At 32.3% G+C, this 20,227-nt stretch overlaps 3 non-coding genes across 3 annotated transcripts; all 3 read right to left on the minus strand.

Moving 5' to 3' along the window:
* Nucleotides 1–6,115: 6,115 nt before the first annotated feature.
* TRNAT-AGU (transfer RNA threonine (anticodon AGU)) lies at nt 6,116–6,189 on the minus strand. The gene has a single exon. It is a non-coding gene; the product is annotated as a tRNA-Thr (tRNA).
* Nucleotides 6,190–12,892: 6,703 nt separating this feature from the next.
* TRNAT-AGU (transfer RNA threonine (anticodon AGU)) lies at nt 12,893–12,966 on the minus strand. The gene has a single exon. It is a non-coding gene; the product is annotated as a tRNA-Thr (tRNA).
* A 4,064-nt stretch (nt 12,967–17,030) lies between these two features.
* On the minus strand, nt 17,031–17,104 carry TRNAT-AGU (transfer RNA threonine (anticodon AGU)). The gene has a single exon. It is a non-coding gene; the product is annotated as a tRNA-Thr (tRNA).
* Nucleotides 17,105–20,227: the final 3,123 nt, after the last annotated feature.

Consider the following 20,227-nt stretch of genomic DNA (forward strand, 5'->3'; position numbering starts at 1 on the left):
ATTATTGAGTTTAGCAAATTTAAATTGCTTTCATTGGAAGTTGAACTCAAGACCTCCCGCTTACTAAACGAGTGCTCTAACCAACTGAGCTATGAAAGCTCATAAGCTTAGCAAATTTACCACATAAATTCTTGGGTCTAGACCAACGTTTGGGTCAAGTTTCGTCGAATTCTGAAAACGTTCAAAATTTAGCTATTTTGCACGGTTATATTAAAACAATTTTGTTTACCTTTTAAACAAATTTGTAGTTATTATTAAGCTTAACAAATATACCGCACAAATTCTTGGGTGTAAACCAACGTTTGAGTCAAGTTTCGTCGAATGTAAGAACGTTCCACATTTAGCTGTTTTGCACGATTTTATTAAAGCATGTTCATTTCCTTTTTATACAAACTTGTAGTTATTATTACGCTTAGCAAATTTACCACACAAATTTTTTGGTCTAGACCAACGTTTGGGTCAAGTTTCCTCGTATTCTAAGAACGTTGAAAATTTAGCTGTTCTGCACGGTTTTATTAAAAGAAGTTTGTTTCCCTTTTATACAAACTTGTAGTTATTATTAAGCTTAGAAAATTTACCAACTTAATTCTTGGGTCTAGACCAACGTTTAGGTCAAGTTTCGTCGAATTCTGAGAACGTTCAAAATTTAGCTGTTTTGCGCGATTTTATTAGAGCAAGTTTGTTTCCCTTCTATACAAACTTGTAGTTATTATTAGGCTTAGCAAATTTACCACACAAATTCTTGGGTCTAGACCAACGTTTGGGTCGAGTTTCGTCGAATTCTGAGAACGTTCAAAATTTAGGTGTTTTGCGCGGTTTTATTAGAGCATGTTTGTTTCCCTTTTATACAAACTTGTAGTTATTATTACGTTTAGCAAATTTACCACACAAATTCTTGGGTCTTGACCATTGTTTGGGTCAAGTATCGTCGAATTCTGAGAACGATCAAAATTTAGCTATTTTGCACTGTTTTATTAGAACAATTTTGTTTCCCTTTTATACAAACTTGTAGTTATTATTTAGTTTAGTAAATATACCACACAAATTCTTGGGTGTAAACCAGCGTTTGGGTCAAGTTTCGTCGAATTCTAAGAACGTTCCACATTTTGCTGTTTTGCATGGTTTTATTAAAGCAAGTTCGTTTTCCTTTTATACAAACTTGTAGTTATTATTAAGCTTAGCATATTTACCACATAAATTCTTGGGTCTAGACCAACGTTTTGGTTATGTTTCGTTGAATTCTGAGAATATTCAAAATTTAGCTGTTTTTCGCGGTTTTATTAGACCAAGTTTCTTTTCCTTTTATACAAACTTTTAGGTATTATTTCGCTTAGCAAATTTACAATAAAAATTCTGGGGTCTATACCAAAGTTTGGGTCAAGGTTCGTCATATTTAAGAACGTTGAAAATTTAGTTGTTTTGTACGGTTTTATTAAAGTAAGTTCGTTTCCCTTTTATACAAACTTGTAGTTATTATTAAGCTTAGAAAATTTACCACATTAATTCTTTGGTCTAGACTAACGTTTTGGTGAAGTTTCGTCCAATTCTGAGAACGTTCAAAATTTAGCTGTTTTGCGCGGTTTTATTAGAGTAATTTAGTTTTCCTTTTGTACAAACTTGTAGTTATTATTAGCTTAGCAAATTTACCACACAAATTCTTGGGTCTTGACCAACGTTTGTGTCAAGTGTTCTCGTAATCTAAGAACGTTCAAAATTTAGCTGTTTTGCACGGTTTTATAAAAGCAAGTTCGTTTTTCTTTTATACAAATTTGTAGCTATTATTAATCTTAGAAAATTTACCACATTAATTCTTGGGACTAGACCAACGTTTTGGTCAAGTTTCGACGAATTCTGAGAACGTTCGAAATTTAGATGTTTTGCGTGGTTTTAATAGAGTAAGTTTGTTTCCCTTTTATAAAAACCTGTAGTTATTATTGAGTTTAGCAAATTTAAATTGCTTTCATTGGAAGTTGAACTCAAGACCTCCCGCTTACTAAACGAGTGCTCTAACCAACTGAGCTATGAAAGCTCATAAGCTTAGCAAATTTACCACATAAATTCTTGGGTCTAGACCAACGTTTGGGTCAAGTTTCGTCGAATTCTGAAAACGTTCAAAATTTAGCTATTTTGCACGGTTATATTAAAACAATTTTGTTTACCTTTTAAACAAATTTGTAGTTATTATTAAGCTTAACAAATATACCGCACAAATTCTTGGGTGTAAACCAACGTTTGAGTCAAGTTTCGTCGAATGTAAGAACGTTCCACATTTAGCTGTTTTGCACGATTTTATTAAAGCATGTTCATTTCCTTTTTATACAAACTTGTAGTTATTATTACGCTTAGCAAATTTACCACACAAATTTTTGGGTCTAGACCAACGTTTGGGTCAAGTTTCCTCGTATTCTAAGAACGTTGAAAATTTAGCTGTTCTGCACGGTTTTATTAAAAGAAGTTTGTTTCCCTTTTAAACAAACTTGTAGTTATTATTAAGCTTAGAAAATTTACCAACTTAATTCTTGGGTCTAGACCAACGTTTAGGTCAAGTTTCGTCGAATTCTGAGAACGTTCAAAATTTAGCTGTTTTGCGCGATTTTATTAGAGCAAGTTTGTTTCCCTTCTATACAAACTTGTAGTTATTATTAGGCTTAGCAAATTTACCACACAAATTCTTGGGTCTAGACCAACGTTTGGGTCGAGTTTCGTCGAATTCTGAGAACGTTCAAAATTTAGGTGTTTTGCGCGGTTTTATTAGAGCATGTTTGTTTCCCTTTTATACAAACTTGTAGTTATTATTACGTTTAGCAAATTTACCACACAAATTCTTGGGTCTTGACCATTGTTTGGGTCAAGTATCGTCGAATTCTGAGAACGATCAAAATTTAGCTATTTTGCACTGTTTTATTAGAACAATTTTGTTTCCCTTTTATACAAACTTGTAGTTATTATTTAGTTTAGTAAATATACCACACAAATTCTTGGGTGTAAACCAGCGTTTGGGTCAAGTTTCGTCGAATTCTAAGAACGTTTCACATTTTGCTGTTTTGCATGGTTTTATTAAAGCAAGTTCGTTTTCCTTTTATACAAACTTGTAGTCATTATTAAGCTTAGCATATTTACCACATAAATTCTTGGGTCTAGACCAACGTTTTGGTTATGTTTCGTTGAATTCTGAGAACATTCAAAATTTAGCTGTTTTTCGCGATTTTAATAGACCATGTTTCTTTTCCTTTTATACAAACTTTTAGGTATTATTTCGCTTAGCAAATTTACAATAAAAATTCTGGGGTCTATACCAAAGTTTGGGTCAATGTTCGTCATATTTAAGAACGTTGAAAATTTAGTTGTTTTGTACGGTTTTATTAAAGTAAGTTCGTTTCCCTTTTATACAAACTTGTAGTTATTATTAAGCTTAGAAAATTTACCACATTAATTCTTGTGTCTAGACTAACGTTTTGGTGAAGTTTCGTCCAATTCTGAGAACGTTCAAAATTTAGCTGTTTCGCACGGTTTTATTAAAGCAAGTTCGTTTCCCTTTTATACAAATTTGTAGTTATTATTAACCTTAGCAGATTTACCACATAAATTCTTGGGTCTAGACCAACGTATGGTCTAGTTTCGTCGAATTCAGAGAACGTTCAAAATTTAGCTGTTTTGCGCGGTTTTATTAGAGTAATTTAGTTTTCCTTTTGTACAAACTTGTAGTTATTATTAGCTTAGCAAATTTACCACACAAATTCTTGGGTCTTGACCAACGTTTGTGTCAAGTGTTCTCGTAATCTAAGAACGTTCAAAATTTAGCTGTTTTGCACGGTTTTATAAAAGCAAGTTCGTTTTTCTTTTATACAAATTTGTAGCTATTATTAATCTTAGAAAATTTACCACATTAATTCTTGGGACTAGACCAACGTTTTGGTCAAGTTTCGACGAATTCTGAGAACGTTCGAAATTTAGATGTTTTGCGTGGTTTTAATAGAGTAAGTTTGTTTCCCTTTTATAAAAACCTGTAGTTATTATTGAGTTTAGCAAATTTAAATTGCTTTCATTGGAAGTTGAACTCAAGACCTCCCGCTTACTAAACGAGTGCTCTAACCAACTGAGCTATGAAAGCTCATAAGCTTAGCAAATTTACCACATAAATTCTTGGGTCTAGAACAACGTTTGGGTCAAGTTTCCTCGTATTCTAAGAACGTTGAAAATTTAGCTGTTCTGCACCGTTTTATTAAAAGAAGTTTGTTTTCCTTTTAAACAAATTTGTAGTTATTATTAAGCTTAACAAATATACCGCACAAATTCTTGGGTGTAAACCAACGTTTGAGTCAAGTTTCGTCGAATTCTAAGAACGTTCCACATTTAGCTGTTTTGCACGATTTTATTAAAGCACGTTCATTTCCTTATTATACAAACTTGTAGTTATTATTACGCTTAGCAAATTTACCACACAAATTTTTGGGTCTAGACCAACGTTTGGGTCAAGTTTCCTCGTATTCTAAGAACGTTGAAAATTTAGCTGTTCTGCACGGTTTTATTAAAAGAAGTTTGTTTCCCTTTTATACAAACTTGTAGTTATTATTAAGCTTAGAAAATTTACCAACTTAATTCTTGGGTCTAGACCAACGTTTAGGTCAAGTTTCGTCGAATTCTGAGAACGTTCAAAATTTAGCTGTTTTGCGCGATTTTATTAGAGCAAGTTTGTTTCCCTTCTATACAAACTTGTAGTTATTATTAGGCTTAGCAAATTTACCACACAAATTCTTGGGTCTAGACCAACGTTTGGGTCGAGTTTCGTCGAATTCTGAGAACGTTCAAAATTTAGGTGTTTTGCGCGGTTTTATTAGAGCATGTTTGTTTCCCTTTTATACAAACTTGTAGTTATTATTACGTTTAGCAAATTTACCACACAAATTCTTGGGTCTTGACCATTGTTTGGGTCAAGTATCGTCGAATTCTGAGAACGTTCAAAATTTAGCTATTTTGCATTGTTTTATTAGAACAATTTTGTTTCCCTTTTATACAAACTTGTAGTTATTATTTAGTTTAGTAAATATACCACACAAATTCTTGGGTGTAAACCAGCGTTTGGGTCAAGTTTCGTCGAATTCTAAAAACGTTCCACATTTTGCTGTTTTGCATGGTTTTATTAAAGCAAGTTCGTTTTCCTTTTATACAAACTTGTAGTTATTGTTAAGCTTAGCATATTTACCACATAAATTCTTGGGTCTAGACCAACGTTTTGGTTATGTTTCGTCGAATTGTGAGAACGTTCAAAATTTAGCTGTTTTTCGCGGTTTTATTAGACCAAGTTTGTTTTCCTTTTATACAAACTTGTAGTTATTATTTCGCTTAGCAAATTTACAATAAAAATTCTGGGCTCTATACCAACGTTTGGGTCAAGGTTCGTCATATTTAAGAACGTTGAAAATATAGTTGTTTTGCACGGTTTTATTAAAGTAAGTTCGTTTCCCTTTTATACAAACTTGTAGTTATTATTAAGCTTAGAAAATTTACCACAATAATTCTAGACTAACGTTTTGGTGAAGTTTCATCCAATTCTGAGAACGTTCAAAATTTAGCTGTTTCGCACGGTTTTATTAAAGCAAGTTCGTTTTCCTTTTATACAAATTTGTAGTTATTATTATACTTAGCAGATTTACCACATAAATTCTTGGGTCTAGACCAACGTTTTGGTCTAGTTTCGTCGAATTCAGAGAACGTTCAAAATTTATCTGTTTTGCGCGGTTTTATTAGAGTAATTTAGTTTCCCTTTTGTACAAACTTGTAGTTATTATTACGCTTAGCAAATTTACCACACAAATTCTTGGGTCTTGACCAACGTTTGTGTCAAGTGTCCTCGTAATCTAAGAACGTTCAAAATTTAGCTGTTTTGCACGGTTTTATAAAAGCAAGTTCGTTTTCCTATGATACAAATTTGTAGTTATTATTAAGCTTAGCAAATTTAGCACATTCATTCTTGGGACTAGACCAACGTTTTGGTCAAGTTTCGACGAATTCTGAGAACGTTCGAAATTTAGATGTTTTGCGCGGTTTTAATAGAGCAAGTTTATTTTCCTTTTATACAAACCTGTAGTTATTATTGAGCTTAGCAAATTTAAATTGCTTTCATTGAAAGTTGAACTCAAGACCTCCCGCTTACTAAACGAATGCTCTAACCAACTGAGCTATGAAAGCTCATAAGCTTAGCAAATTTACCACATAAATTCTTGGGTCTAGACCAACGTTTGGGTCAAGTTTCGTCGAATTCTGAAAACGTTCAAAATTTAGCTATTTTACACGGTTTTATTAAAATAATTTTGTTTACCTTTTAAACAAATTTGTAGTTATTATTAAGCTTAACAAATATACCGCACAAATTCTTGGGTGTAAACCAACGTTTGAGTCAAGTTTCGTCGAATTCTAATAACGTTCCACATTTAGCAGTTTTGCACAATTTTATTAAAGCACGTTCATTTCCTTTTTATACAAACTTGTAGTTATTATTACGCTTAGCAAATTTACCACACAAATTTTTTGGTTTAGACCAACGTTTGGGTCAAGTTTCCTCGTATTATAAGAACGTTGAAAATTTAGCTGTTCTGCACGGTTTTATTAAAAGAAGTTTGTTTCCCTTTTATACAAACATGTATTTATTATTAAGCTTAGAAAATTTACTAACTTAATTCTTGGGTCTAGACCAACGTTTTGGTCATGTTTCGTCGAATTCTGAGAACGTTCAAAATTTAGTTGTTTTGCGCGATTTTATTAGAGCAAGTTTGTTTCCCTTAGGCTTAGCAAATTTACCACACAAATTCTTGGGTCTAGACCAACGTTCGGGTCTAGTTTCGTCGAATTCTGAGAACGTTCAAAATTTAGGTGTTTTGCGCGGTTTAATTAGAGCATGTTTGTTTCCCTTTTATACAAACTTGTAGTTATTATTACGTTTAGCAAATTACCACATAAATTCTTAGGTCTTGACCATTGTTTGGGTCAAGTATCGTCGAATTTTGAGAACGTTCAAAATTTAGCTATTTTGCACTGTTTTATTAGAACAATTTTGTTTCCCTTTTATACAAACTTGTAGTTATTATTTAGTTTAGTAATATACCACACAAATTCTTGGGTGTAAACCAGCGTTTGGGTCAAGTTTCGTCGAATTCTAAGAACGTTCCACATTTTGCTGTTTTGCATGGTTTTATTAAAGCAAGTTCGTTTTCCTTTTATACAAACTTGTAGTTATTATTAAGCTTAGCATATTTACCACATAAATTCTTGGGTCTAGACCAACGTTTTGGTTATTTTTCGCTGAATTCTGAGAACATTCAAAATTTAGCGGTTTTTCGCGGTTTTATTAGACCAAGTTTCTTTTCCTTTTATACAAACTTTTAGATATTATTTCGCTTAGCAAATTTACAATAAAAATTCTGGGGTCTATACCAAAGTTTGGGTCAAGGTTCGTCGTATTTAAGAACGTTGAAAATTTAGTTGTTTTGTACGGTTTTATTAAAGTAAGTTCGTTTTCCTTTTATACAAACTTGTAGTTATTATTAAGCTTAGAAAATTTACCACAATAATTCTTGGGTCTAATCTAACGTTTTGGTGAAATTTCGTCCAATTCTGAGAACGTTCAAAATTTAGCTGTTTTGCACGGTTTTATTAAAGCATGTTCGTTTCCCTTTTATACAAATTTGTAGTTATTATTAACCTTAGCAGATTTACCACATAAATTCTTGGGTCTAGACCAACGTATGGTCTAGTTTCGTCGAATTCAGAGAACGTTCAAAATTTAGCTGTTTTGCGCGGTTTTATTAGAGTAATTTAGTTTTCCTTTTGTACAAACTTGTAGTTATTATTAGCTTAGCAAATTTACCACACAAATTCTTGGGTCTTGACCAACGTGTGTCAAGTGTCCTCGTAATCTAAGAACGTTCAAAATTTAGCTGTTTTGCACGGTTTTATAAAAGCAAGTTCGTTTTTCTTTTATACAAATTTGTAGTTATTAGTAATCTTAGAAAATTTACCACATTAATTCTTGGGACTAGACCAACGTTTTGGTCAAATTCCGACGAATTCTGAGAACGTTCGAAATTTAGATGTTTTGCGTGGTTTTAATAGAGTAAGTTTGTTTCCCTTTTATAAAAACCTGTAGTTATTATTGAGTTTAGCAAATTTAAATTGCTTTCATTGGAAGTTGAACTCAAGACCTCCCGCTTACTAAACGAGTGCTCTAACCAACTGAGCTATGAAAGCTCATAAGCTTAGCAAATTTACCACATAAATTCTTGGGTCTAGACCAACGTTTGGGTCAAGTTTCGTCGAATTCTGAAAACGTTCAAAATTTAGCTATTTTGCACGGTTATATTAAAACAATTTTGTTTACCTTTTAAACAAATTTGTAGTTATTATTAAGCTTAACAAATATACCGCACAAATTCTTGGGTGTAAACCAACGTTTGAGTCAAGTTTCGTCGAATTCTAAGAACGTTCCACATTTAGCTGTTTTGCACGATTTTATTAAAGCACGTTCATTTCCTTATTATACAAACTTGTAGTTATTATTACGCTTAGCAAATTTACCACACAAATTTTTGGGTCTAGACCAACGTTTGGGTCAAGTTTCCTCGTATTCTAAGAACGTTGAAAATTTAGCTGTTCTGCACGGTTTTATTAAAAGAAGTTTGTTTCCCTTTTATACAAACTTGTAGTTATTATTAAGCTTAGAAAATTTACCAACTTAATTCTTGGGTCTAGACCAACGTTTTGGTCAAGTTTCGTCGAATTCTGAGAACGTTCAAAATTTAGCTGTTTTGCGCGATTTTATTAGAGCAATTTTGTTTCCCTTCTATACAAACTTGTAGTTATTATTAGGCTTAGCAAATTTACCACACAAATTCTTGTGTCTAGACCAACGTTTGGGTCGAGTTTCGTCGAATTCTGAGAACGTTCAAAATTTAGGTGTTTTGCGCGGTTTTATTAGAGCATGTTTGTTTTCCTTTTATACAAACTTGTAGTTATTATTACGTTTAGCAAATTTACCACACAAATTCTTGGGTCTTGACCATTGTTTGGGTCAAGTATCGTCGAATTCTGAGAACGTTCAAAATTTAGGTATTTTGCACTGTTTCATTATAACAATTTTGTTTCCCTTTTATACAAACTTGTAGTTATTATTTAGTTCAGTAAATATACCACACAAATTCTTGGGTGTAAACCAGCGTTTGGGTCAAGTTTCTTCGAATTCTAAGAACGTTCCACATTTTGCTGTTTTGCATGGTTTTATTAAAGCAAGTTCGTTTTCCTTTTATACAAACTTGTAGTTATTATTAAGTTTAGCATATTTACCACATAAATTCTTGGGTCTAGACCAACGTTTTGGTTATGTTTCGTCGAATTCTGAGAACGTTCAAAATTTAGCTGTTTTTCGTGGTTTTTTTAGACCAAGTTTGTTTTCCTTCTATACAAACTTGTAGGTATTATTTCGCTTAGCAAATTTACAATAAAAATTCTGGGGTCTATACCAACGTTTGGGTCAAGGTTCGTCATATTTAAGAACGTTGAAAATTAGTTGTTTTGCACGGTTTTATTAAAGTAAGTTCGTTTACCTTTTATACAAACTTGTAGTTATTATTAAGCTTAGAAAATTTACCACATTAATTCTTGGGTCTAGACTAACGTTTTGGTGAAGTTTCGTCCAATTCTGAGAACGTTCAAAATTTAGCTGTTTCGCACGGTATTATTAAAGCAAGTTCGTTTTCCTTTTATACAAATTTTTAGTTATTATTAAACTTAGCAGATTTACCACATAAATTCTTGGGTCTAGACCAACGTTTTGGTCTAGTTTCGTCGAATTCAGAGAACGTTCAAAATTTAGCAGTTTTGCGCGGTTTTATTAGAGTAATTTAGTTTCCCTTTTGTACAAACTTGTAGTTATTATTACGCTTAGCAAATTTACCACACAAATTCTTGGGTCTTGACCAACGTTTGGGTCAAGTTTCCTCGTAATCTAAGAACGTTCAAACTTTAGCTGTTTTGCACGGTTTTGTTAAAGCAAGTTCGTTTTTCTTTTATACAAATTTGTAGTTATTATTAAGCTTAGCCAATTTACCACATTAGTTCTTGGGTCTAGACCAACGTTTTGGTCAAGTTTCGACGAATTCTGAGAACGTTCGAAATTTAGATGTTTTGCGCGGTTTTAATAGAGCAAGTTTATTTTCCATTTATACAAACTTGTTGTTATTATTGAGCTTAGCAAATTTAAATTGCTTTCATTGAAAGTTGAACTCAAGACCTCCCGCTTACTAAACGAATACTCTAACCAACTGAGCTATGAAAGCTCATAAGCTTAGAAAATTTACCACATAAATTCTTGGGTCTAGACCAACGTTTGGGTCAAGTTTCGTCGAATTCTGAAAACGTTCAAAATTTAGCTATTTTGCACGGTTTTATTAAAATAATTTTGTTTACCTTTTAAACAAATTTGTAGTTATTATTTAGTTTAGTAAATATACCACACAAATTCTTGGGTGTAAACCAGCGTTTGGGTCAAGTTTCGTCGAATTCTAAGAACGTTCCACATTTTGCTGTTTTGCATGGTTTTATTAAAGCAAGTTCGTTTTCCTTTTATACAAACTTGTAGTTATTATTAAGCTTAGCATATTTACCATATAAATTCTTGTGTCTAGATCAACGTTTTGGTTATGTTTCGTTGAATTCTGAGAACGTTCAAAATTTAGCTGTTTTTCGCGGTTTTATTAGACCAAGTTTGTTTTCCTTTTATACAAACTTGTAGGTATTATTTCGCTTAGCAAATTTACAATAAAAATTCTGGGGTCTATACCAACGTTTGGGTCAAGGTTCGTCATATTTAAGAACGTTGAAAATTTAGTTGTTTTGCACGGTTTTTTTAAAGTAAGTTCGTTTCCCTTTTATACAAACTTGTAGTTATTATTAAGCTTAGAAAATTTACCACATTAATTCTTGGGTCTAGACTAACGTTTTGGTGAAGTTTCGTCAAATTCTGAGAACGTTCAAAATTTAGCTGTTTCGCACGGTATTATTAAAGCAAGTTCGTTTTCCTTTTATACAAATTTGTAGTTATTATTAAACTTATCAGATTTACCACATAAATTCTTGGGTCTAGACCAATGTTTTGGTCTAGTTTCGTCGAATTCAGAGAACGTTCAAAATTTAGCTGTTTTGCGCGGTTTTATTAGAGTAATTAGTTTCCCTTTTGTACAAACTTGTAGTTATTATTACGCTTAGCAAATTTACCACACAAATTCTTGGGTCTTGACCAACATTTGGGTCAAGTTTCCTCGTAATCTAAGAACGTTCAAACTTTAGCTGTTTTGCACGGTTTTGTTAAAGCAAGTTCGTTTTTCTTTTATACAAATTTGTAGTTATTATTAAGCTTAGCAAATTTACCACATTAGTTCTTGGGTCTAGACCAACGTTTTGGTCAAGTTTCGACGAATTCTGAGAACGTTCGAAATTTAGATGTTTTGCGCGGTTTTAATAGAGCAAGTTTATTTTCCATTTATACAAACCTGTAGTTATTATTGAGTTTAGCAAATTTAAATTGCTTTCATTGAAAGTTGAACTCAAGACCTCCCGCTTACTAAACGAATACTCTAACCAACTGAGCTATGAAAGCTCATAAGCTTAGAAAATTTACCACATAAATTCTTGGGTCTAGACCAACGTTTGGGTCAAGTTTCGTCGAATTCTGAAAACGTTCAAAATTTAGCTATTTTGCACGGTTTTATTAAAATAATTTTGTTTACCTTTTAAACAAATTTGTAGTTATTATTTAGTTTAGTAAATATACCACACAAATTCTTGGGTGTAAACCAGCGTTTGGGTCAAGTTTCGTCGAATTCTAAGAACGTTCCACATTTTGCTGTTTTGCATGGTTTTATTAAAGCAAGTTCGTTTTCCTTTTATACAAACTTGTAGTTATTATTAAGCTTAGCATATTTACCATATAAATTCTTGTGTCTAGATCAACGTTTTGGTTATGTTTCGTTGAATTCTGAGAACGTTCAAAATTTAGCTGTTTTTCGCGGTTTTATTAGACCAAGTTTGTTTTCCTTTTATACAAACTTGTAGGTATTATTTCGCTTAGCAAATTTACAATAAAAATTCTGGGGTCTATACCAACGTTTGGGTCAAGGTTCGTCATATTTAAGAACGTTGAAAATTTAGTTGTTTTGCACGGTTTTTTTAAAGTAAGTTCGTTTCCCTTTTATACAAACTTGTAGTTATTATTAAGCTTAGAAAATTTACCACATTAATTCTTGGGTCTAGACTAACGTTTTGGTGAAGTTTCGTCAAATTCTGAGAACGTTCAAAATTTAGCTGTTTCGCACGGTATTATTAAAGCAAGTTCGTTTTCCTTTTATACAAATTTGTAGTTATTATTAAACTTATCAGATTTACCACATAAATTCTTGGGTCTAGACCAATGTTTTGGTCTAGTTTCGTCGAATTCAGAGAACGTTCAAAATTTAGCTGTTTTGCGCGGTTTTATTAGAGTAATTAGTTTCCCTTTTGTACAAACTTGTAGTTATTATTACGCTTAGCAAATTTACCACACAAATTCTTGGGTCTTGACCAACATTTGGGTCAAGTTTCCTCGTAATCTAAGAACGTTCAAACTTTAGCTGTTTTGCACGGTTTTGTTAAAGCAAGTTCGTTTTTCTTTTATACAAATTTGTAGTTATTATTAAGCTTAGCAAATTTACCACATTAGTTCTTGGGTCTAGACCAACGTTTTGGTCAAGTTTCGACGAATTCTGAGAACGTTCGAAATTTAGATGTTTTGCGCGGTTTTAATAGAGCAAGTTTATTTTCCATTTATACAAACTTGTAGTTATTATTGAGTTTAGCAAATTTAAATTGCTTTCATTGAAAGTTGAACTCAAGACCTCCCGCTTACTAAACGAATGCTCTAACCAACTGAGCTATGAAAGCTCATAAGCTTAGAAAATTTACCACATAAATTCTTGGGTCTAGACCAACGTTTGGGTCAAGTTTCGTCGAATTCTGAAAACGTTCAAAATTTAGCTATTTTGCACGGTTTTATTAAAACAATTTTGTTTACCTTTTAAACAAATTTGTAGTTATTATTAAGCTTAACAAATATACCGCACAAATTCTTGGGTGTAAACCAACGTTTGAGTCAAGTTTCGTCGAATTCTAATAACGTTCCACATTTAGCAGTTTTGCACAATTTTATTAAAGCACGTTCATTTCCTTTTTATACAAACTTGTAGTTATTATTACGCTTAGCAAATTTACCACACAAATTTTTTGGTTTAGACCAACGTTTGGGTCAAGTTTCCTCGTATTATAAGAACGTTGAAAATTTAGCTGTTCTGCACGGTTTTATTAAAAGAAGTTTGTTTCCCTTTTATACAAACATGTATTTATTATTAAGCTTAGAAAATTTACTAACTTAATTCTTGGGTCTAGACCAACGTTTTGGTCATGTTTCGTCGAATTCTGAGAACGTTCAAAATTTAGTTGTTTTGCGCGATTTTATTAGAGCAAGTTTGTTTCCCTTAGGCTTAGCAAATTTACCACACAAATTCTTGGGTCTAGACCAACGTTCGGGTCTAGTTTCGTCGAATTCTGAGAACGTTCAAAATTTAGGTGTTTTGCGCGGTTTAATTAGAGCATGTTTGTTTCCCTTTTATACAAACTTGTAGTTATTATTACGTTTAGCAAATTACCACATAAATTCTTAGGTCTTGACCATTGTTTGGGTCAAGTATCGTCGAATTTTGAGAACGTTCAAAATTTAGCTATTTTGCACTGTTTTATTAGAACAATTTTGTTTCCCTTTTATACAAACTTGTAGTTATTATTTAGTTTAGTAATATACCACACAAATTCTTGGGTGTAAACCAGCGTTTGGGTCAAGTTTCGTCGAATTCTAAGAACGTTCCACATTTTGCTGTTTTGCATGGTTTTATTAAAGCAAGTTCGTTTTCCTTTTATACAAACTTGTAGTTATTATTAAGCTTAGCATATTTACCACATAAATTCTTGGGTCTAGACCAACGTTTTGGTTATTTTTCGCTGAATTCTGAGAACATTCAAAATTTAGCGGTTTTTCGCGGTTTTATTAGACCAAGTTTCTTTTCCTTTTATACAAACTTTTAGATATTATTTCGCTTAGCAAATTTACAATAAAAATTCTGGGGTCTATACCAAAGTTTGGGTCAAGGTTCGTCGTATTTAAGAACGTTGAAAATTTAGTTGTTTTGTACGGTTTTATTAAAGTAAGTTCGTTTTCCTTTTATACAAACTTGTAGTTATTATTAAGCTTAGAAAATTTACCACAATAATTCTTGGGTCTAATCTAACGTTTTGGTGAAATTTCGTCCAATTCTGAGAACGTTCAAAATTTAGCTGTTTTGCACGGTTTTATTAAAGCATGTTCGTTTCCCTTTTATACAAATTTGTAGTTATTATTAACCTTAGCAGATTTACCACATAAATTCTTGGGTCTAGACCAACGTATGGTCTAGTTTCGTCGAATTCAGAGAACGTTCAAAATTTAGCTGTTTTGCGCGGTTTTATTAGAGTAATTTAGTTTTCCTTTTGTACAAACTTGTAGTTATTATTAGCTTAGCAAATTTACCACACAAATTCTTGGGTCTTGACCAACGTGTGTCAAGTGTCCTCGTAATCTAAGAACGTTCAAAATTTAGCTGTTTTGCACGGTTTTATAAAAGCAAGTTCGTTTTTCTTTTATACAAATTTGTAGTTATTAGTAATCTTAGAAAATTTACCACATTAATTCTTGGGACTAGACCAACGTTTTGGTCAAATTCCGACGAATTCTGAGAACGTTCGAAATTTAGATGTTTTGCGTGGTTTTAATAGAGTAAGTTTGTTTCCCTTTTATAAAAACCTGTAGTTATTATTGAGTTTAGCAAATTTAAATTGCTTTCATTGGAAGTTGAACTCAAGACCTCCCGCTTACTAAACGAGTGCTCTAACCAACTGAGCTATGAAAGCTCATAAGCTTAGCAAATTTACCACATAAATTCTTGGGTCTAGACCAACGTTTGGGTCAAGTTTCGTCGAATTCTGAAAACGTTCAAAATTTAGCTATTTTGCACGGTTATATTAAAACAATTTTGTTTACCTTTTAAACAAATTTGTAGTTATTATTAAGCTTAACAAATATACCGCACAAATTCTTGGGTGTAAACCAACGTTTGAGTCAAGTTTCGTCGAATTCTAAGAACGTTCCACATTTAGCTGTTTTGCACGATTTTATTAAAGCACGTTCATTTCCTTATTATACAAACTTGTAGTTATTATTACGCTTAGCAAATTTACCACACAAATTTTTGGGTCTAGACCAACGTTTGGGTCAAGTTTCCTCGTATTCTAAGAACGTTGAAAATTTAGCTGTTCTGCACGGTTTTATTAAAAGAAATTTGTTTCCCTTTTATACAAACTTGTAGTTATTATTAAGCTTAGAAAATTTACCAACTTAATTCTTGGGTCTAGACCAACGTTTTGGTCAAGTTTCGTCGAATTCTGAGAACGTTCAAAATTTAGCTGTTTTGCGCGATTTTATTAGAGCAATTTTGTTTCCCTTCTATACAAACTTGTAGTTATTATTAGGCTTAGCAAATTTACCACACAAATTCTTGTGTCTAGACCAACGTTTGGGTCGAGTTTCGTCGAATTCTGAGAACGTTCAAAATTTAGGTGTTTTGCGCGGTTTTATTAGAGCATGTTTGTTTTCCTTTTATACAAACTTGTAGTTATTATTACGTTTAGCAAATTTACCACACAAATTCTTGGGTCTTGACCATTGTTTGGGTCAAGTATCGTCGAATTCTGAGAACGTTCAAAATTTAGGTATTTTGCACTGTTTCATTATAACAATTTTGTTTCCCTTTTATACAAACTTGTAGTTATTATTTAGTTCAGTAAATATACCACACAAATTCTTGGGTGTAAACCAGCGTTTGGGTCAAGTTTCTTCGAATTCTAAGAACGTTCCACATTTTGCTGTTTTGCATGGTTTTATTAAAGCAAGTTCGTTTTCCTTTTATACAAACTTGTAGTTATTATTAAGTTTAGCATATTTACCACATAAATTCTTGGGTCTAGACCAACGTTTTGGTTATGTTTCGTCGAATTCTGAGAACGTTCAAAATTTAGCTGTTTTTCGTGGTTTTTTTAGACCAAGTTTGTTTTCCTTCTATACAAACTTGTAGGTATTATTTCGCTTAGCAAATTTACAATAAAAATTCTGGGGTCTATACCAACGTTTGGGTCAAGGTTCGTCATATTTAAGAACGTTGAAAATTAGTTGTTTTGCACGGTTTTATTAAAGTAAGTTCGTTTACCTTTTATACAAACTTGTAGTTATTATTAAGCTTAGAAAATTTACCACATTAATTCTTGGGTCTAGACTAACGTTTTGGTGAAGTTTCGTCAAATTCTGAGAACGTTCAAAATTTAGCTGTTTCGCACGGTATTATTAAAGCAAGTTCGTTTTCCTTTTATACAAATTTGTAGTTATTATTAAACTTATCAGATTTACCACATAAATTCTTGGGTCTAGACCAATGTTTTGGTCTAGTTTCGTCGAATTCAGAGAACGTTCAAAATTTAGCTGTTTTGCGCGGTTTTATTAGAGTAATTAGTTTCCCTTTTGTACAAACTTGTAGTTATTATTACGCTTAGCAAATTTACCACACAAATTCTTGGGTCTTGACCAACATTTGGGTCAAGTTTCCTCGTAATCTAAGAACGTTCAAACTTTAGCTGTTTTGCACGGTTTTGTTAAAGCAAGTTCGTTTTTCTTTTATACAAATTTGTAGTTATTATTAAGCTTAGCAAATTTACCACATTAGTTCTTGGGTCTAGACCAACGTTTTGGTCAAGTTTCGACGAATTCTGAGAACGTTCGAAATTTAGATGTTTTGCGCGGTTTTAATAGAGCAAGTTTATTTTCCATTTATACAAACTTGTAGTTATTATTGAGTTTAGCAAATTTAAATTGCTTTCATTGAAAGTTGAACTCAAGACCTCCCGCTTACTAAACGAATGCTCTAACCAACTGAGCTATGAAAGCTCATAAGCTTAGAAAATTTACCACATAAATTCTTGGGTCTAGACCAACGTTTGGGTCAAGTTTCGTCGAATTCTGAAAACGTTCAAAATTTAGCTATTTTGCACGGTTTTATTAAAACAATTTTGTTTACCTTTTAAACAAATTTGTAGTTATTATTAAGCTTAACAAATATACCGCACAAATTCTTGGGTGTAAACCAACGTTTGAGTCAAGTTTCGTCGAATTCTAATAACGTTCCACATTTAGCAGTTTTGCACAATTTTATTAAAGCACGTTCATTTCCTTTTTATACAAACTTGTAGTTATTATTACGCTTAGCAAATTTACCACACAAATTTTTTGGTTTAGACCAACGTTTGGGTCAAGTTTCCTCGTATTATAAGAACGTTGAAAATTTAGCTGTTCTGCACGGTTTTATTAAAAGAAGTTTGTTTCCCTTTTATACAAACATGTATTTATTATTAAGCTTAGAAAATTTACTAACTTAATTCTTGGGTCTAGACCAACGTTTTGGTCATGTTTCGTCGAATTCTGAGAACGTTCAAAATTTAGTTGTTTTGCGCGATTTTATTAGAGCAAGTTTGTTTCCCTTAGGCTTAGCAAATTTACCACACAAATTCTTGGGTCTAGACCAACGTTCGGGTCTAGTTTCGTCGAATTCTGAGAACGTTCAAAATTTAGGTGTTTTGCGCGGTTTAATTAGAGCATGTTTGTTTCCCTTTTATACAAACTTGTAGTTATTATTACGTTTAGCAAATTACCACATAAATTCTTAGGTCTTGACCATTGTTTGGGTCAAGTATCGTCGAATTTTGAGAACGTTCAAAATTTAGCTATTTTGCACTGTTTTATTAGAACAATTTTGTTTCCCTTTTATACAAACTTGTAGTTATTATTTAGTTTAGTAATATACCACACAAATTCTTGGGTGTAAACCAGCGTTTGGGTCAAGTTTCGTCGAATTCTAAGAACGTTCCACATTTTGCTGTTTTGCATGGTTTTATTAAAGCAAGTTCGTTTTCCTTTTATACAAACTTGTAGTTATTATTAAGCTTAGCATATTTACCACATAAATTCTTGGGTCTAGACCAACGTTTTGGTTATTTTTCGCTGAATTCTGAGAACATTCAAAATTTAGCGGTTTTTCGCGGTTTTATTAGACCAAGTTTCTTTTCCTTTTATACAAACTTTTAGATATTATTTCGCTTAGCAAATTTACAATAAAAATTCTGGGGTCTATACCAAAGTTTGGGTCAAGGTTCGTCGTATTTAAGAACGTTGAAAATTTAGTTGTTTTGTACGGTTTTATTAAAGTAAGTTCGTTTTCCTTTTATACAAACTTGTAGTTATTATTAAGCTTAGAAAATTTACCACAATAATTCTTGGGTCTAATCTAACGTTTTGGTGAAATTTCGTCCAATTCTGAGAACGTTCAAAATTTAGCTGTTTTGCACGGTTTTATTAAAGCATGTTCGTTTCCCTTTTATACAAATTTGTAGTTATTATTAACCTTAGCAGATTTACCACATAAATTCTTGGGTCTAGACCAACGTATGGTCTAGTTTCGTCGAATTCAGAGAACGTTCAAAATTTAGCTGTTTTGCGCGGTTTTATTAGAGTAATTTAGTTTTCCTTTTGTACAAACTTGTAGTTATTATTAGCTTAGCAAATTTACCACACAAATTCTTGGGTCTTGACCAACGTGTGTCAAGTGTCCTCGTAATCTAAGAACGTTCAAAATTTAGCTGTTTTGCACGGTTTTATAAAAGCAAGTTCGTTTTTCTTTTATACAAATTTGTAGTTATTAGTAATCTTAGAAAATTTACCACATTAATTCTTGGGACTAGACCAACGTTTTGGTCAAATTCCGACGAATTCTGAGAACGTTCGAAATTTAGATGTTTTGCGTGGTTTTAATAGAGTAAGTTTGTTTCCCTTTTATAAAAACCTGTAGTTATTATTGAGTTTAGCAAATTTAAATTGCTTTCATTGGAAGTTGAACTCAAGACCTCCCGCTTACTAAACGAGTGCTCTAACCAACTGAGCTATGAAAGCTCATAAGCTTAGCAAATTTACCACATAAATTCTTGGGTCTAGACCAACGTTTGGGTCAAGTTTCGTCGAATTCTGAAAACGTTCAAAATTTAGCTATTTTGCACGGTTATATTAAAACAATTTTGTTTACCTTTTAAACAAATTTGTAGTTATTATTAAGCTTAACAAATATACCGCACAAATTCTTGGGTGTAAACCAACGTTTGAGTCAAGTTTCGTCGAATTCTAAGAACGTTCCACATTTAGCTGTTTTGCACGATTTTATTAAAGCACGTTCATTTCCTTATTATACAAACTTGTAGTTATTATTACGCTTAGCAAATTTACCACACAAATTTTTGGGTCTAGACCAACGTTTGGGTCAAGTTTCCTCGTATTCTAAGAACGTTGAAAATTTAGCTGTTCTGCACGGTTTTATTAAAAGAAATTTGTTTCCCTTTTATACAAACTTGTAGTTATTATTAAGCTTAGAAAATTTACCAACTTAATTCTTGGGTCTAGACCAACGTTTTGGTCAAGTTTCGTCGAATTCTGAGAACGTTCAAAATTTAGCTGTTTTGCGCGATTTTATTAGAGCAATTTTGTTTCCCTTCTATACAAACTTGTAGTTATTATTAGGCTTAGCAAATTTACCACACAAATTCTTGTGTCTAGACCAACGTTTGGGTCGAGTTTCGTCGAATTCTGAGAACGTTCAAAATTTAGGTGTTTTGCGCGGTTTTATTAGAGCATGTTTGTTTTCCTTTTATACAAACTTGTAGTTATTATTACGTTTAGCAAATTTACCACACAAATTCTTGGGTCTTGACCATTGTTTGGGTCAAGTATCGTCGAATTCTGAGAACGTTCAAAATTTAGGTATTTTGCACTGTTTCATTATAACAATTTTGTTTCCCTTTTATACAAACTTGTAGTTATTATTTAGTTCAGTAAATATACCACACAAATTCTTGGGTGTAAACCAGCGTTTGGGTCAAGTTTCTTCGAATTCTAAGAACGTTCCACATTTTGCTGTTTTGCATGGTTTTATTAAAGCAAGTTCGTTTTCCTTTTATACAAACTTGTAGT

This window comes from Sesamum indicum, linkage group LG7 (assembly GCF_026168435.1).
Source record: "Sesamum indicum cultivar Baizhima isolate 11 linkage group LG7, ASM2616843v1, whole genome shotgun sequence".
Taxonomy (NCBI): domain Eukaryota; kingdom Viridiplantae; phylum Streptophyta; class Magnoliopsida; order Lamiales; family Pedaliaceae; genus Sesamum; species Sesamum indicum.